Genomic DNA, 17,276 nt, shown 5'->3' on the forward strand with positions numbered 1-17,276 from the left:
TCAGAAGGATGACTACCTCAGCAGTATTCCATCTACTTTGTCATCACTTTTGCTTGACTCAACTAATGGTTCAGTCTCAGTTTGTTCTAAAACAGGCTTTACAGCTTTTCGTTTACAGGCTATTGTGTGTGCTTTGCCCCACTCATGAATGTTTATTTACAATAGAGTGTCAAAACTCATAGAAATACTCTTTTCTTTCAGCATGATGTTATTTTATCCAATTGATGGTAGTAGAACAGTGTCCCGTGTGTTATTCAGGCCCTATGCTGTATATCAGATCATTAAAGCTTAGCCTGAGAGACTCTCGGGTTGAACTGTTTTAACATAGAATTCCAAACCTGAGAGACACTGAGGATTAACTCCAAGGAGAGTAAGGACCGTTTGTCATGGTAAGGTTTTACGGTGATCTTTCTTAAAACATAAAATTCTAAAGCTAAATTTCAGACCCTTTTAAAGTAGATCCATAGTTACGTGTCATCTTCGCAACCTCTACACTCTACTCATGCACCCGTTGGAGAAGAGACACGTCCCTCAGCCGCAATGTAGTCAGACTTCACTCAGAGTTAACTGCTACTGTGACTCTTGTTTTGTTTTTTTCTCTAGTGGGTGCCCCTTTCAGCGGAGTAGGGTAACAAGACAAGCCAGTGAGCATGGCTAGGTTCTTTATTCATTCACTATAGTGTTTAATATTACTTAATATGACAAAAGCAGAAGCAAACAAACTGAGTTTGACAATCACACCATACAACCTGGATGTTTAGGAGCTGTCACAGAAGGTGCTGACTGAAGCACCCGATGTTCAACGGTATTCATGTGGTTCTTAGCTCTTGTGGTTGTGCTACTTTAGCTCAGTTGACTCACAGCATGGAGATCTGCTTAAGGGTGACTCACATACTCACACTGATGCTTGTCTGCAGAGTAGTCATTGGGTCAGCCCCTGCGTATATAGAGACGCTGGTGATGTGCCACTCAGGTCTGCTGGGGAAGAGCATCTGGTGATGCCACCTCTATGTAACATCAAGTTTCAATCCAGACTCTATTCCTGTGTAGTTCCTAGTTGGTGGAACGGAGTGCCCACCTCTGTCTGTACTACCGACTCCCTCAATGCATTTACGAAGCGATTGAAGACCCATCTGTTCTGTGAATATCTGTTGAATTGACTTTAACTCTTTTAGGGCTAATTTTTTTTTTTTTTTCTTTTCTCCCAGGGCTGAATATTTTTCCAAAAACTAACATTTTTAAAAAAAGAACACAAAGCAATTGTTTAACATATCAAATCAACAAAAAATATTTCCTTTTGACAAATGTTACTGTCTTGCATGTTGTATGAGCCTGCATACTCTATGATTTCACATACATATCACATACATTTTACACAGCAAAGTCTGATCTCGCTCAAAGCAGCCAATTTCAGTCATTGCCACATTGCACTCCTTACAATACGTGTTGCTTTGATGCCTATTTTTCAATTGTCTGTTGCTGCACTTTCTAACATATATTGTTAGTGTGTACTGTAGAGAGACAAGTCACCCATTTGCCATCATGCCATGCCACTGCCACCAAGTTTTCTGCCAGCATGAAAACCGTATTGTCACCTCTTTTCATCTTCTGAAACTTTATGAACTTTATGTATGGCATTATAGCCTGGCTCACCCCATGGGATTTGCTTCTGTTTATTACAGAAGTGAATAAAACTTTGCAGCAGCACATACCTAAGCCACCAGGGGACAAAACACGTTTGGACCAATGCTCCCTGAAGTTATATCACCAATTCTGTTCCATCTCTATTTGTAATGCCACAGCGCGCTTCATCTCGTCTTTCGTTGTGGGTTTCCACTTTGAAAAACGAGAATGCGATGCAAACGCAGCCCGCGATTCAAAAAAAATCTCTGCCTACCTGTTTGTCTCGTCTGACAGTAGCTGAAAAGCAGCATCAGGAGAGAGCAGCCTGAAGTACAGCAGCTGGTGATCTGTCGTGTCCAACAGCAAGCCATGCCGTCTTGTAAACTCCGGTAGCCAGATCGGCTCTCAACGGATTAATGTCTGTGTATTTATAATTTTAATAAATATTTATAATATTTTTAAAAAACTGCTAAAAACTCGTTACTTTAACATGGCTTTCTCATAGCTTCATTTTAGTTTAATCCTGATGCTCTGTATATTCAATTAATTATCATTATTATTCATGGTGGCTCCAAAATCCATACTAACCCCTACTTTCTCTTCTGTTCTTTTTCGGTGATCTGCGCCACCACCACCTAGTCAAAGCACCATGATGTCCCTACATTGATGTATTAAAGGCCTGAAGTCCACATGACCGTCATCATTAAGTTCTTCCATGATAACCCTGAATACAATGAGGACTGATTGAGGGCATTTATGTGAAGTAGAACGCCTAGAGAGGATGGGTGGTCTTGTGGCCTCGGAACCCCTGAAGATTTTGTTTTTTTCCTCCAGCCATCTGGAGTTTTTTTTTTTGTTTGTTTTTTCTGTCCTCCCTGGCCATCGGACCTTACTTTTATTCTATGTTAATTAGTTTTCCCTTATTTCAAATCTTATTTATTTTGTCTTTGTTCTGTTTCTTCATCATGTAAAGCACATCATATATATGAAAATCCATCCCTTATCCAACCCGCTATATCCTAACTACAGGGTCACGGGGGTCTGCTGGAGCCAATTCCAGCCAATACAGGGTGCAAGGCAGGAAATAAACCCTGGGCAGGGTACCAGCCCACCGGAGGGTACACACACACACCCACACACCAAGCACACACTAGGGACAATTTAGAATCATCAATGCACCTAACCTGCATGTCTTTGGACTGTGGGAGGAAACCCACGCAGACACGGGGAGAACATGCAAACAAGAACATGCATTTTTTCAACCCTAGCGGGCCGCTTCTTCTCATCTTCAGTCGACATCTTTTTGCATTAAAACTGATTGTTAGTGTTTGTGTTGCAATTATTTAGTACATTTTCCTTAATTTTTCACTTTACACTTAAGTGTTCAATCTGCCTCAAGAATGATTTAAGATGTGAAGAGGTAGGAGAAGTGAAGGGAGGGAATGAGAACGGCGCACGTACGCATGTGCTGCACGGCCATCCTGCTGTCTGCTGCCGAGAGTTTATTCTACAATAAAATAAAAATAAAAAGAGTACTAAAAATCATCATCCCAAAAGCGGACAGTATAGGTCACATAGTATACGTTTACCAAATTTCAGGTCAATAGTTCAAACAGTTTGCGAGCTACAGGTGATTTAAAATCCTGGGAAGACAAATGGACAGCTATGGTAGCATATTATATAAGAAGACTAGCCGTCCCCCCTGGCTTCGCCCTCGTAGAATTGAAACAGGACAGTGAGAAGGGCCCTGCCCGGCTCCCTACTCTTGACGTCGTCATGCTTTCCCCTCCCCTTGGCCTGTAGCCTCTGTCTCGGATTAACACGAATGTATCGCTCCTGCAAGCAAACTATGATCTTAGCCTGATGAGAGAACTCGCAAAATCAAATGGAATGTTCAAGTAAATTATAGAAAATAACCCAATCTAAATCCGTTAAGTAGTTCTCTTGTGAAAAGCAGACAGACATACTGACAAACATTGGATTTTATATATAGAGAGATAGTAATCATAATAGCAGCTCACTACTCACAATGGTAAATGCAGGGAGGACCCAGGATCAAACTCACAATCTCTTGATTACCAGACAGCAGTTCTTACCGCTACACCAGCCAAGCAGACATGTCTATTTTGTATTGACTGATATTTGGGCTTTACTTTTTACTCATTGACAGCAACATGTAAATTGAACATTTTTCTTCAGTTATATTCTTCGATAAAAGTGTACTTGTTTTGTTATACTTGTACCTTTTGTGAAAGTGTATATTTAATATTTGCACTTCAGTCTTCACACATTATACACTTCACATCAGCATTTTGTCAATTATTACTAAAATTTGAAAAAAGGTTTCTGTTTTAGTTATGTGTTCAACATTTCTTGCTTCACATTTTCCATCACCCTACATTTACACAGATTGTTGTAGACTTGGAACACAAATGCAATGCATGTATTCCAGATAACGATATATTATTTACCCTCTACAATTCCAGACACCTCACTCCCAGATACAGAGACTAAGGGATGTGAATATTTTGCATCTGACTTGACTTCAGCTGCCTCGGTGTGGGATAAGTGAGCAAGCCGAGAGTTGTTCATGCTTGTGCTGATCAACACATTTGCAAAACAAAGACGCTGATGAGGAGGTGCGAGGGAATTTAAGTTGGCCCAGAATTATGAATATTTTTGTAGGCTTCAGGGATTCTAGTGTTAAAGTACTGTTGCCTTCTTAATTTGTTACATGGAAGAAGATTGAAGCAACCTCGACTCTTACTAGAGCTGGCCACCAGACCAAATTGAGCAATAGATCTTTTAAGAGAGGTGACCAAGATCCCAATGTTCACTCAGACTGAGCTTCAGAGAACCAGTGTGGAGATGGGAGAAACTTCCAACTGGACAATCATCGCTGCAGCATTCTGCCAATCAAACAGAGTGGATCGATGGAAGCAACTCCTCAATTAAAGCACATGGAACCCTCTTGAATTTTTCACAAGGCACCTAAAGGACTGTAAGACCATGAGAAACAAGTTTCTTTCTCTGATGAAACCAAGATAAGCATCATGTCCAGAGGAAACCAGGCACCACTCATCACCTGTACAATACCATTCCAACAGTGAAGCGTGGTGGTGGCAGTGCTGTGCTATGGGGTTGTCTTTCGGTGGCAGGGTTAGGGTCTACGAGACTAGTAAGGGTTGAGGGATAGATAGATAGATAGATAGATAGATAGATAGATAGATAGATAGATAGATAGATAGATAGATAGATAGATAGATAGATAGATAGATAGATACAGGACAATTTGGCTTTTTACAGAAGCTCTTTGAATAAATAAATACATACATAAATAGGTGGATAAGTAAATAAATAAATTAATAAATATACACATACATTTTGATCTGAACACACACCAGAGTGACTATAAAGCAAGAAAATTCAAAAGAAAGAAAAGTTTTGACTTGGCAGTCCCAGTCTCAGTGAGGCACTATACAGACATATTGTTGTTGGTGTAAAGGAGCCTCCATTGAGTTTGTTGCCAGATTTCTGCTGAATAATTAATTGGCTGAAAGTTCCCAGTGTTGGTGTGTCAGAGAAAGGATGTGCAGAATTGTTCATAATGGCACTCAGTTTTGTTTTCATTCTTTCCTTCTCTACTACTACCTCCAGGATGTCTATCCAATAACTGAGCCTGCCCTTTTACTTAGTTTGTTGATTCAATGAACCTCTCTTAATGTGATGCTAACAGCCCAACACACCACAGCACAGAAAATCTCACTGGCCATCACAGAGTTGTATAAGATTTGAAGGACATCACTTCCCACATTAAAGGAATGAGGGCTACTAAGGACAAAGAGCCAGCTCTGCCCTTCTCCTATAGCTCCTCTGTGTTTTGAGGTCATTCAAACCTTTCATTAATGTGGACGTCCAAGTACTTGTAGGAGTGGACCAGCTCTACATCCACTCCTTGAAAAAGTGACTGGACATGGAGGCTCTTTGGTGCGGTGAATTTCCCATTGGGATTAATAAAGTATCTATCTATCTATCTATCTATCTATCTATCTATCTATCTATCTATCTATCTATCTATCTATCTATCTATCTATCTATCTATCTATCTATCTATCTATCTAAAGATCAATATGCAGTTCCTTAGTTTTGCTGATGTTAAGTTGCAGACAATTCTCTTTGCGCCAAGAAACCAAGTTCTCCACCTGACTCCACTACTCTGTCTCATCCCTTTTATCAATACACCCAATAAGTGCAGAATCATCTGAGAATTTCTGCAAGTGACCTGACCTACTGTTATATTTATAATCTGAGATGTACATAGTGAAGAGAAAAGGAGACACGTCTGCTCCTTGTGGTGCTCCAGTGTTGCTCACACAGTCTTTAAGTCTCACAAACTGTGGTCTGCCTGACAATAGTCCATCATACAGAGTATCACAGGCTCATCCACCTGCATATCTCTGAGATGACCCCTTAATAGGGATGGCTGGATGGTATTGAAGGCCCTGGAGAAATCAAAAAAAATAATCCCCACAGTGCTGCCAGCTTTGTCCTGGTGGAGCAGACAGATAATTGCATCCTCCACTCCTATCTTTTTCCAATAGGAAAAGAGCAGTGGGTCTAGGACCAGCCTCTCAAAGGGTCTTCATGTTGTGAGACATAAGTGCCACTAGTCAGTAGTCATTAGGTGAAGAGGTGCCTGCCTTCTTTGGAACAGGAACGATGGAGGACATTTTCAAAGCATTGGCAGTTTCTGAAGCTTTAGGGACAGACTGAACAGGTGACAGAGGACACCACAAACTTGTTCAGCATTGGCTTTAAGAACTTGAGGACTGACTCCATCTGGTCCCGCAGCTTTTCCTGTGTGAAGCTTTCTCAGTTGTCTCCTTAACTGGTCTTCAGTTATGAACAGACCACAATGATGGTCAAAGGTGGACTTGTCACTTGGAAATTCTAGTCGATGTGGAAACCTGTGCAGAACCCTAGATGAACGCCTATTCCCAAAGTCAGGGTCTTCTTATTGCCCCATGTACAGCATACTGCAAAATTTTACTTGCAGAAATAAATATCAACATAAAACATGAAGAAAACGAATAACAGCTCACACTTAAATTTATCTTTATATATAATACGCTACTGTGGCTGTTCATTTCTCTGTCCAGGATTTCAAATCACCTGTAGCTCGCAAACCATTTGACCTATTGACCTGAAATTTGGTACACATATACTACGGGACCTCTACTATCCGCTTTTGGGATGATAAATGACCTCCAAGATTATTCCTCTTTTAATTTTTATTTTATTTTATTGTAGAATCAACTCTCAGCCATGTGGTGCATGCATATGGGTGCCATTCTCGTCTCTACCACATTCGCTGTCACTTCCCCTACCTCGTCATATCTTAAATCATTCTTGAGGCAGCCAAGTGCCAGCTTAAGTGAAAAATTAAGAAAAACATACTAACTAATTGCAACACAAACACTGACTTAATCAGTTGTAATGTGAAAAGATGTCGACGAAAAAAGAGAAGAGGTGAGTCGCTAGGTTGGAGTAAAGAACAGCTGCTCAGGAAGCAGCAAGCACATCAACCTCTGAGCAAATAATGCTAAACGTACAGAGAAAGAGGAAGAAAACTATGAATTCTCAAGTCCAGTGTATTCAGTGCACGTTATCGTGCAGTGCTCTGCTACAGGTTATTAATAATAATGAGAGCAGACACACCATTACATATACAAGTATCACAGAAGATGTGGCCCTTAATTTGCTCACTTGACTGACGGTTCATCTCAACTGGTAGTCTTGTCACGATGGTACTGGAGTTGTTTTTTCACCATACAGTACATCAGTGGAATTAGCACACTGCCCTAATGGGTTACCAGTGTTCAGGATCACCACGGATGAGGTGTGCCTACAAATTCGTACCTACTGGGGTCTTCCAGGCATAAAGACCAAGATCCAAGTGCACAGGGAGGCATTAAGCCCCGGGCCAAGGAGCTTGGTGAACATTCTGGATGGAATTACCAAGATGTAATTTATAAATAACAGTCTGGCATAAGAGCTCTTTCTATCCAGATGTTCCAGGACGCTGTGCAGTGCAGGGCCTACTGCATCACCTGTAGTCCAGTTGCATGTATTAGGGGGTCCAAACAGTCTGGAGTAAAGCTCTTAATGTGTCCCAGCACCAGCCTCTCAAAACACTTCATAATAATTGGAGTCAGCACCACTGGACGATAGTCATTAAGGTATTCCACATCCTGGGCACTGGAGTGATAGTTGTATTTTTAAGGCACGCTGGAATGGCCAATTAGAGCTTCCAGTCCTCCTACAACTTCCTTGTCCCTGTATGTCATCTCCTTATTTAATTGTGCCATGTAATAAAGTGACAGGAGAGCTGTGATCTGTATATTCTAGATAGAATTTCTGAACAGGCCTCCATTCTGTTTACGAACGTTAATAATACATTTTTTACACAATATAATGCCTTCTGTTGTGAAACTCAATTCGAAAGTACTGCTGATGTGCAGCAGAAGCAACTCCCAGAAATATCCTGTCAGGCAGCAGGAGCCGACTCAGCGTGACACACGGCACTTATTTAGCTGCACTTCATGCTTTAAAGTCGGGAGGTAATTGTAAAAACTTTGTCTCAGTCAAGTCACTCCAAAGTCACTGATAATCCAATTAAAAGTCTACAAGAAAAGAGTGAATTCCAGCTTGGATAGAGTGGAGCAGCACAGCATATCAGGGCTCTGTGTCTTCGAAGGAATAAATCACTTAATTAACCATGGATGAGAAACTGCTGTGGGAAACATAATAGCATTAAGGCCATGAAAAAGGATTAGTTGGGGGAAACTAATGGTGCTCATAGATGAAGGTTAATGGGGGGAAAAAAAAGCCATCAAACTTGTCAATAAGAGTAGGTGTAGTTTTCAAAAACATTACATGGAACAAAGAAAGATTACAAGTGGATTAAAGCTAAAAACAAAAGATGGAGGAAAAATGTTTTGAGAGGGAAAAGATAGATACATAATGTTTGGGGGAAAAAAGACATTTCCGTGATTTACCTCAAATTACAAATCAAACGATTCTGTCATTTGGATTAAAGTGCTCATTGCAAACTTTCATTTAAGGAGATTGGCATACATCTTGGTCTCCCCATTTCAGGAGGGGCACCATAATGTTGGGGACATAGCAATGGAAGGTCTATTAAAGCCTTCTGTCATATTTAGGACTTTGTCACATTTCCCTTGAATGCAATGACTGCTTGAATTCTGTGATTCATAGAGCAGGTGCGGAATATCTTCTCTGGTGACGCTCTGCCAAGCCTCTAATGCAGCCATTTTCAGCTCCTGCTTGCTTTGGGTAGTCTTACATTTTTTTTTCAGCCTGTGGAAGGCCTGCTCAATTGGAAATAAATTGGGTGACTGGCTTTGCCATTAAAGAATTTTCCATTTTTTTGCTTTGATAAACTCCTGTGGGTGGCACGATGGCACAGTGGGTAGCGCTGCTGCCTAGCAGTTGGGAGACCTGGGGACCTGGGTTCGCTTCCCGGGTCCTCCCTGCGTGGAGTTTGCATGTTCTCCCCGTGTCTGCATGGGTTTCCTCAGTGTGCTCCGGTGTCCTCCCACAGTCCAAAGACATGCAGGTTAGGTGGATTGGCGATTCGAAATTGGCCCTAGTTTGTGCTTGGTGTGTGGGTGTGTTTGTGTGTGTCCTGCGGTGGGTTGGCAACCTGCTCGGGATTGTTTCCTGCCTTGTGCCCTGTGTTGGCCGGGATTGGCTCCAGCAGACCCCTGTGACCCTGTGTTCGGATTCAGCGGGTTAGAAAATGGATGGATGGATGGATAAACTCCTGTGTTGCCTCAGCAGTGTGTTTGGCTCATTATCTTGTTGTAGGATGACGCGCCCCCCAGTGAGTTTGGAGGCATTTCAGCAGATCAGAATTACACGTAGGAAGTAAAAATGTGAGGTTTGATTACACAACGGGAGGTCTGAAAATCCTTATGAGAAAGATTTAGGAGTTATCGCTGACTTGTCACTATCAAGTGCCAGAAAGTGTTCAGAGGCCATTAATAAGGCTCACAGAATGTCAGGTTATATAGTGCCTTAATGTGTGGAGTACAAGACTAAGTAGGTTCTGCTCAAGCTTTATAACACACTGGTGAGGCCTCATCTGGAATCCTGTGTGCAGTTTTGGTCTCCAGGCTACAAAAAGGACATAGCAGCTCTAGAAAAGGTCCAGAGAAGAGCGACTGGGCTGATTCCAGGGCTACAGGGGATGAGTTATGAGGAAAGGCTAAAAGAGCTGAGCCTTTACTGCTTAAGCAAAACAAGATTAAGAAGAGACCTGACTGAAGTGTTTAAAATGATGAAGGGAATTAGTCCAGTGGATCAAGACTGTTATTTTAAAATGAGTTCATCAAGAACACGGGGATACAGCTAGAAACTTGTTAAGGGTAAATTTCACACAAACATTAGGAAGTTTTTCTTTCCACAGAGAACCATAGACAAAAAAATCTCATCAGTTCCAGTCACTTAATTCTTCCAAAATAACATCAAGCCATGTTTTGAAAGTCCCTAAAGTCCTACAACAACAACCTCAAACTGACATTTGTGAAGTAGAAAGGGGGAAGGAAGAACAAATCTGGCACTTGCAACTTTATGTAGCCAGTCAGTGCACCAAATGTCCGAGAAGCCTTCAGAGAAGCCCAGGCCATCGGCCCAACTCAGGCCCTTTTTCCATTGTGCTCCCGTGATGATATTAAAGCAGGGGTGGGCAAATTCATTCCTGGAGGGCCGCAGTGGCTGCGGGTTTTTGTTCCAACCCAGTTGCTTAATTAGAAAACAATCCTTGCCAATAATTACATTTCATGGCTTGTTAGTGCTTTAACTCTGCTATGTCAAGTCATTCTCATATCCTAGATTTTTTTTTCCATTTTAAGGATATCATCCAAATACTTTGAAGTGTAAAACGGATGGGTAATTCTCAATCCTTCACTTTTTTCTCTTCTCTTTCCTTCCAAGTATTTAATTAAACCAAATAGTGCAAATAAATACACACAGGTGTAAAGGGTAACAAGCAAAATGGATAACTGCTGGTTTCTTTTGTCATTTGCATCTTATTGATAATAAGGAGCAATTAAAAACCAAGAATGCAGCTGTTTAAGACTTAAATAAGCAATAAGGGTTCATAATCTTAACGAGGGAGATAACTAAAATGAAGCAGGAGTGTTTCTAGAGCAATAAGTGCTTCTTATTAAGCAATTGGGTTGGAACAAAAACCTGCAGCCACTGCGGCCCTCCAGGAATGAATTTGCCCACCCCTGTATTAAAGTATAAGTATTTTTCTCAGCCTTAGAAAGGACCACCACCAAGCACAAGCGGCCTGTAGTCAGGCCTTTTTTTCCTAAGACACAATGGGCATATTATGACCTAGATGAACAAGCCACAGAAAATACTGATACTCAACTGAAAAAAAGAGATTCTGGATCACTATGGTAGCTCCAGAAGTAATCAAGTAGAGAAATGAAGGGACTGGAAATTCAATGCAGAGCACCCTGATTACAGCCAAGCTTTCAGTCTCAGGGGTAAGTTAAGCTGGTGGCTAAAGCAAGCAGACATGATGGTCTGTAAAGTAATATAATACAATTTATTTTTGTATAGTAGCCCAAAATCACACAAGACGTGCCGCAATGGGCTTTAACAGGCCCTGCCTCTTGACAGCCCCCCAGCCTTGACTCTCTCAGAAGACAAGGAAAAAGTCCCAAAAAACCCTTGTAAGGAAAAAATGGAAGAAACCTTGGGAAAGGCAGTTCAAAGAGAGACCCCTTTCTAGGTAGGTTGGGCATGCAGTGGGTGTCAATAAAAAGGAGTAAATACAATACAATACACATAACAGAACATAAGTTATTCTCAATACAATAGTGCAAGAGAAATATTACAAGGACAGAGCAGAATTTAACAATAGATGATATCACATAATATGATTTGACCCAGTAGCATGGGGCCAACCTGCACCGTCACAATCCCAGTGCTAAGTATCCTCTTACCTTTCAAGGTACCTCTTGAGTATTAACACTAGAATTACCAAAACCTACAAAAAAACTCATAAATCCACCCCACCTTAAATCCCTTCGCACCTCTCCGTCAGCGTTTTTTGTCTTTTCAATGTGTCAGCAGCCTGCTATCACATCCTCCCACTGTCGCACAAAGTTTTCTCAGCTCAAGTCTGTTTACCTGCTTGACAGTTGCTTAGAGTTGTATAGAGTAAATACTATATCATTATTTGGAACACATGCATTTCATGTGTGTTCTGTGTCTACAACAATCAAACACATCGTTAAAACAGAAATGTTTTTCATGTTTTCGTAATAATTGACAAAATGTAGACATGAAGCATATAATGTGTAAAGCCTGAAGTCCAAATATCAAATAAACACATTCACAAAAGGTACAAGTATAACAAAACAAGGGCACTTTTATTCAAGAATATAACAGCTGAAAAAAAACCCACATTAGGGTGCTACATTGACACATCTTTAATACGACTGCTGTGGTGGCATAACGGTAAGAACTGCTGACTGGTAATCAAAAGGTCACGAGTTCGATCCCACACGACTCTGTTTTGAGAAGTCAGTCAGTCATTACCCAACCCGCTATATCCTAACACAGGGTCATGGGGGTCCGCTGGAGCCAATGTTTTGAGAAGTGAACTGCTCTTATTCTTACTATTTTAGAATAAAAACATACATTTGATTTGAGTCTGTAACAACCAGTGTTAATCTTTGGTACTTGTAAAGGTTAGCGTTGTTTTTTTTTATTCAGTTTTATTCTCCCAATCACGTTCAAACTCCCTCCTATCTGACACTGCTGTTTTCACATAAAGAGGCGCTATAGCAGAGTTGAACTCAGATGATGACGAGGGTTCTACATCGGAGAAAGAATGCACGTCACACCATTGAGGTTGATTACAGGTTGAACACAATCTCATTCAAAAGGGAGCAATGATTCACGGATTCCTTAAAAATCATTAGGATTGCAGTAGCATCGGTTAACAAGCAAATCACCGGAGATTCAATTCCATCTGTCCCGTATTTTGAGATTAACCTTTTAACCGCCAACTCCCTAAATATTCCCCATGCCAGGAGAAATCTGAACAATTTTCGTTTTTTTACTTTACATTTATTCAAGCGGTATTTACCTGCTGAAATACCTGAAATGTTTCAAATAAATGGTCAATCAAAGGACGTAGCTTGAACAAGCGGTCACGGTTTGGATCTTTCATATCTGGCTCAGATAACGGGCAGCAGTCCAGTTGAGATGCTGGGGATACACCCACTCATCGCCATCATCCGATGCGTCTTCATTCACAGTATCATGCAGCGCACGTTGCTGATCATCATTGTCGCTAAAATCTTCTTCAGAACTGCTACAATCATGATCAGAATTATTGTCCAAAATCGCCTGCAAAACCTCACTTGAAGTCAGTTTACGTTTCGCCATATTCACAGCCTTCACTTTCGAATCACATCACGTGATCGGCCAATACAAGCGCAGAGTTATCGAAATACAACGTAGTAATAATACCCAAGCCAAACTGTCAGTTATACTACGCGCCAGGCATTCACATAACCACAGGCAAATGTGCCGGATAATTCCGGCAGTAAGGCGTCAGCAATAAAGCTACGATGCCGGATATATCCGGCAGAGGGCGGTTAAGGGGTTAACAACAATCTGTTATATTGGGCAGCTGAACGCCAAGGTGACAGACATGGTCAACTCCAGATGCCTTGGCCTTTTTGGTAGAAGATTTGTGACATGGCTCATTTTTCATATTTTAGGAGTACATTTGGGTACCTCAAAAGAATCAAAAACAAATTCTATTTGTTCATGAGTAATGTTTCTATGGAAAAATTACCATTTAAGATTATTTAATGATTATCAATGAGCGTGTACTTTTTATTTCTATCACAAACTCAAATTGCATCTCTAAATGGGCCTAACATGACTGAGTGGAGATGTGTATGTTGCTCTACTGTGTGATGAAGCGGTGCTCTCTCCAGGGTATCCTCATGTTTGAAGATTCTGAACTTCTGTTCTACTCATGTGTATTACTGTTCAAAACATTTCATATCTACAGTCTGACAAATAACGATTTGTCTATACATTTTTATTTTTTTTTCTCTCTCTCTCTGTAAATGAGTCTCTCTGTACTACAGATTTGATTCAAGAATAACATTTTCTGTGTACACTGCATGGTGATAATCAAGGTACCACATAAATGTGCATATTTTCATGAGATTATGCAAATAATCAACCTCAGAAAACAGAAACACAAACACAGTAGAAGACAAACAAGCAATCAATAAAGGGCTGCAATTAATCTGCAGTGATTAAAATTCCGACAAAAAGAATAAAATCTTGTATCTCTTTAGCCATTCCGGTCCCTATGATCATCAGTTAGGCACTGGAGGGATTTGAAATATACCTTACATCATACATTGTGAGGGCCACAGAAGACAGAAGGGCATCCCAGTTGGACGACGGCATGACTTCAGGCTGAAATGGAAGGTCTAGCAGAAGCTGAAGGACAGGAGCCGCTCCATCCTCGATACGTTAAGTGGCAGTGGTCCGCTGGTAGTGAACCAGCTTGGACATTTGCAGGTGATCATGGGAACTTGAGCCTGGATCTGTGGCCCTGTTAGGTGGGATTGTAGTGGGAGCACTACCCTGGTTCTCACGCAACCCAGAAGTACTCCCCACAAGTCATACCGGGTCACCAGAAGCTGTTCCAGGTCCAGTATAAAAGGAGCCCACTGCTGCACCTCAGGGAGTCAGAGTTGGGAAGAAATGGGCAACACTCAACTGAAAGCAGAAGCAGAGGAAAATCATTATTGTTTGTATGGCTTTTGGGCTTAGTTTCATTATTTTGGTGCCTGCTGGATTAAAAAATCCATTATTTGAACCTGTGACTGTAATGTTGAACATTACTGGGTCTGGGGTTTGCAGCTCAGTGGCACCCCCTACCAGATTACAACATAAATACTACTATGCTGAAGTGTGTTTCTTTAAAATACTGTGTATTGAATTCTTTTAATTATTATCACAGTTTATAATATAATATAATATAATATAATATAATATAATATAATATAATATAATATAATATAATATAATATAATATAATATATCCATCCATCCATCCATTTTCCAACCCGCTGAATCCGAACACAGGGTCACGGGGGTCTGCTGGAGCCAATCCCAGCCAACACAGGGCACAAGGCAGGAAACAATCCTGGGCAGGGTGCCAACCCACCGCAGTAATATAATATAATATAATATAAAAAAAAAATCCTGTGAAAAGACTTTTTTGAAGAGATTTTTTCAAGTTCCACGAGATTTTGGCCGTGAGATTTTTCAAGTCACGCCGTCTCTCAACCATATTCAAACACATACATGGTACAATCACCGCTCATTCATGTGAATGCTTTTGACAGACACAGTTTCTGTTCTCTCAGCTCTTATAAATTTGAATGTTTTCCTCACTTTAAGTTCCCAATTAAAGAAGACATATTATGTCCAAATCTTGTTGAAAATTTTCATCATGAAGGGTTATCAACAGAAAAAATGAGTACACGGGCAATCCTAGCACCGAAAAATGAGGAAGTCAAACGAATTAACGACAAAAATGTCGATTGGTTACACGGCAAATTGGTTGAATGCGTATCAATAGACTATGCTGAAATGATTGGTGGTGATCGTGCGGAACAAGAAAACATCAACTTACAATATCCCGATGAATATCTACAATCGTTAACACTGTCCAGTCTTCCACTGGCTGAATTACTGTTGAAAGAAGGATGTATCCAAGAAAGGTAATGTAATACATCTCCCGTGAATAACTTTAGACACTAAAGGAGATCTTGATATGCCATTCGTATTAAAATGTTTACAATTTCACGTTAGAATAGGTTTTGCTATGACAATTAACAAATCTCAGAGCCAAACATTTGAAAAAGTCAGTTTATTTAACAGAAAGAAAGACACGAAATTCAATCACGGGCAGTTATACGTTGTGTTGTCATGATGAAAGTCCAAACACAAAATCAAAATTCAATGCGATATTGCCGAAAATTGAATTAAAAAAGTTTTACAGTAAAAGTGTAAGTTTAAAAAAGTATTTGCATGTTAATTTCAAAGCCAAACAGAACAAAATCGTATTACTCAACGAATAACTCTAACCCATCATGAAACATAGTTTTCTTTCAATTTATTCCATTTTACTATTTTTTAATATGGTTAATTACTCGCTGTAATGTAAAACATTTAGTTCTATTATGCATATGTAACAATTCCCATGAAAATAACAATCTGTTCAAATTGTGCATCCGCATCCCCATATGCGAGCGGCAGAACCGCAAAGAGGCTAGTGCGTACCACAGACACGGAGGTTGGCGAGCAAAGTGAGCATGGGGCAAAGCACCCTAGTATTAATAATAATAATAATAATAATAATAACAATAATAATAATAATAACAATTAGCACTAACTGAGATAAGTAAAGGAGTCACCACCAAGGATCTGCCCTAAAAGGAAGACAAGATCAAGAAACGCCATTGTGAATGTAGCCTAGCACAGCTCTCATGGGCTCCATAGGTGCCAAGGTGGATGGACAGACATTCCGGCTAGGTTGGTCAATGGTGCCTTTCCTGGCTAGGAGGCCATAATGGATGGATAGGGGTAGATTGTCTATCCAAAATAATTTCTCCTCTAGTGCAATAGATGTCAGTAAGAATGATGTAAGATGTCAGTGGAATGTAAATTGTTGGACACCTGCAGCGATCCATGATATTTTTAGTTGTAAGGAACAAACTTGTTGGGGTCCTTGGGTGCCGCCAGAGGAAGCTGCAAGGAGAAAAACCCAGTGTTTTTGTGGGGCTTCCGCATGACCATGAAGTGCTTCCACATTTCAGTGCTATGACACCAGAAGTACTCCCAGGTCCAACATATACTGTAAGGAAACCGTACGGCCCCCTCCAGTGGAGACAGAGTTGGGAGGCAGAACAGGACACTCACCTGGAGTAGAAGATGTATTTCAAAAAAGATATCTTGAAAAAATATTCTAAATCAACAAACAATCTGACCATTTAACTCCTTCAACACTAAAATTCCCAGAACAATATCCTACATTATTTTAGAAGCCAAGAAATAAAAAACATAAGAAATTTGACAATTGAAAGGAGATCATTCATGAAGCTTGTTTGTTTAGCTAACAGCTAAGCTGCCCTATCTTCTTATCAAAATTCTTCTAAAAGGTAGTTAAGGTTTCTGCTTCAACTCCATGTCTCGAAAGTTTGTTCCAAAGTCCGACAATGCTTTGTGTAAAGTGCTTCCTGACTTCAGTCCTAAATGCACTTCACCGTAATTTCTAATGTTGTCCTCGGGTACGTGATACACAGTTAAGTTGATCAAATTCTGCTGAATTCTACTTTACCAAGGCCTTTGAACACCTGGAAGATAAACCAATTTTATTCTCTGAGTCTCTCGCGGTAGGACATGTCCTGAAGTCCTGGACCTGCATTGGCACCCTCAGTCCAGGAGACCCAGGCTCAAATGCCATCCAAGGCAGAATCTGACACCTGCCAAGAGAAAGGGTGAAA

This window comes from Erpetoichthys calabaricus, chromosome 1 (assembly GCF_900747795.2).
Source record: "Erpetoichthys calabaricus chromosome 1, fErpCal1.3, whole genome shotgun sequence".
Classification (NCBI taxonomy): domain Eukaryota; kingdom Metazoa; phylum Chordata; class Cladistia; order Polypteriformes; family Polypteridae; genus Erpetoichthys; species Erpetoichthys calabaricus.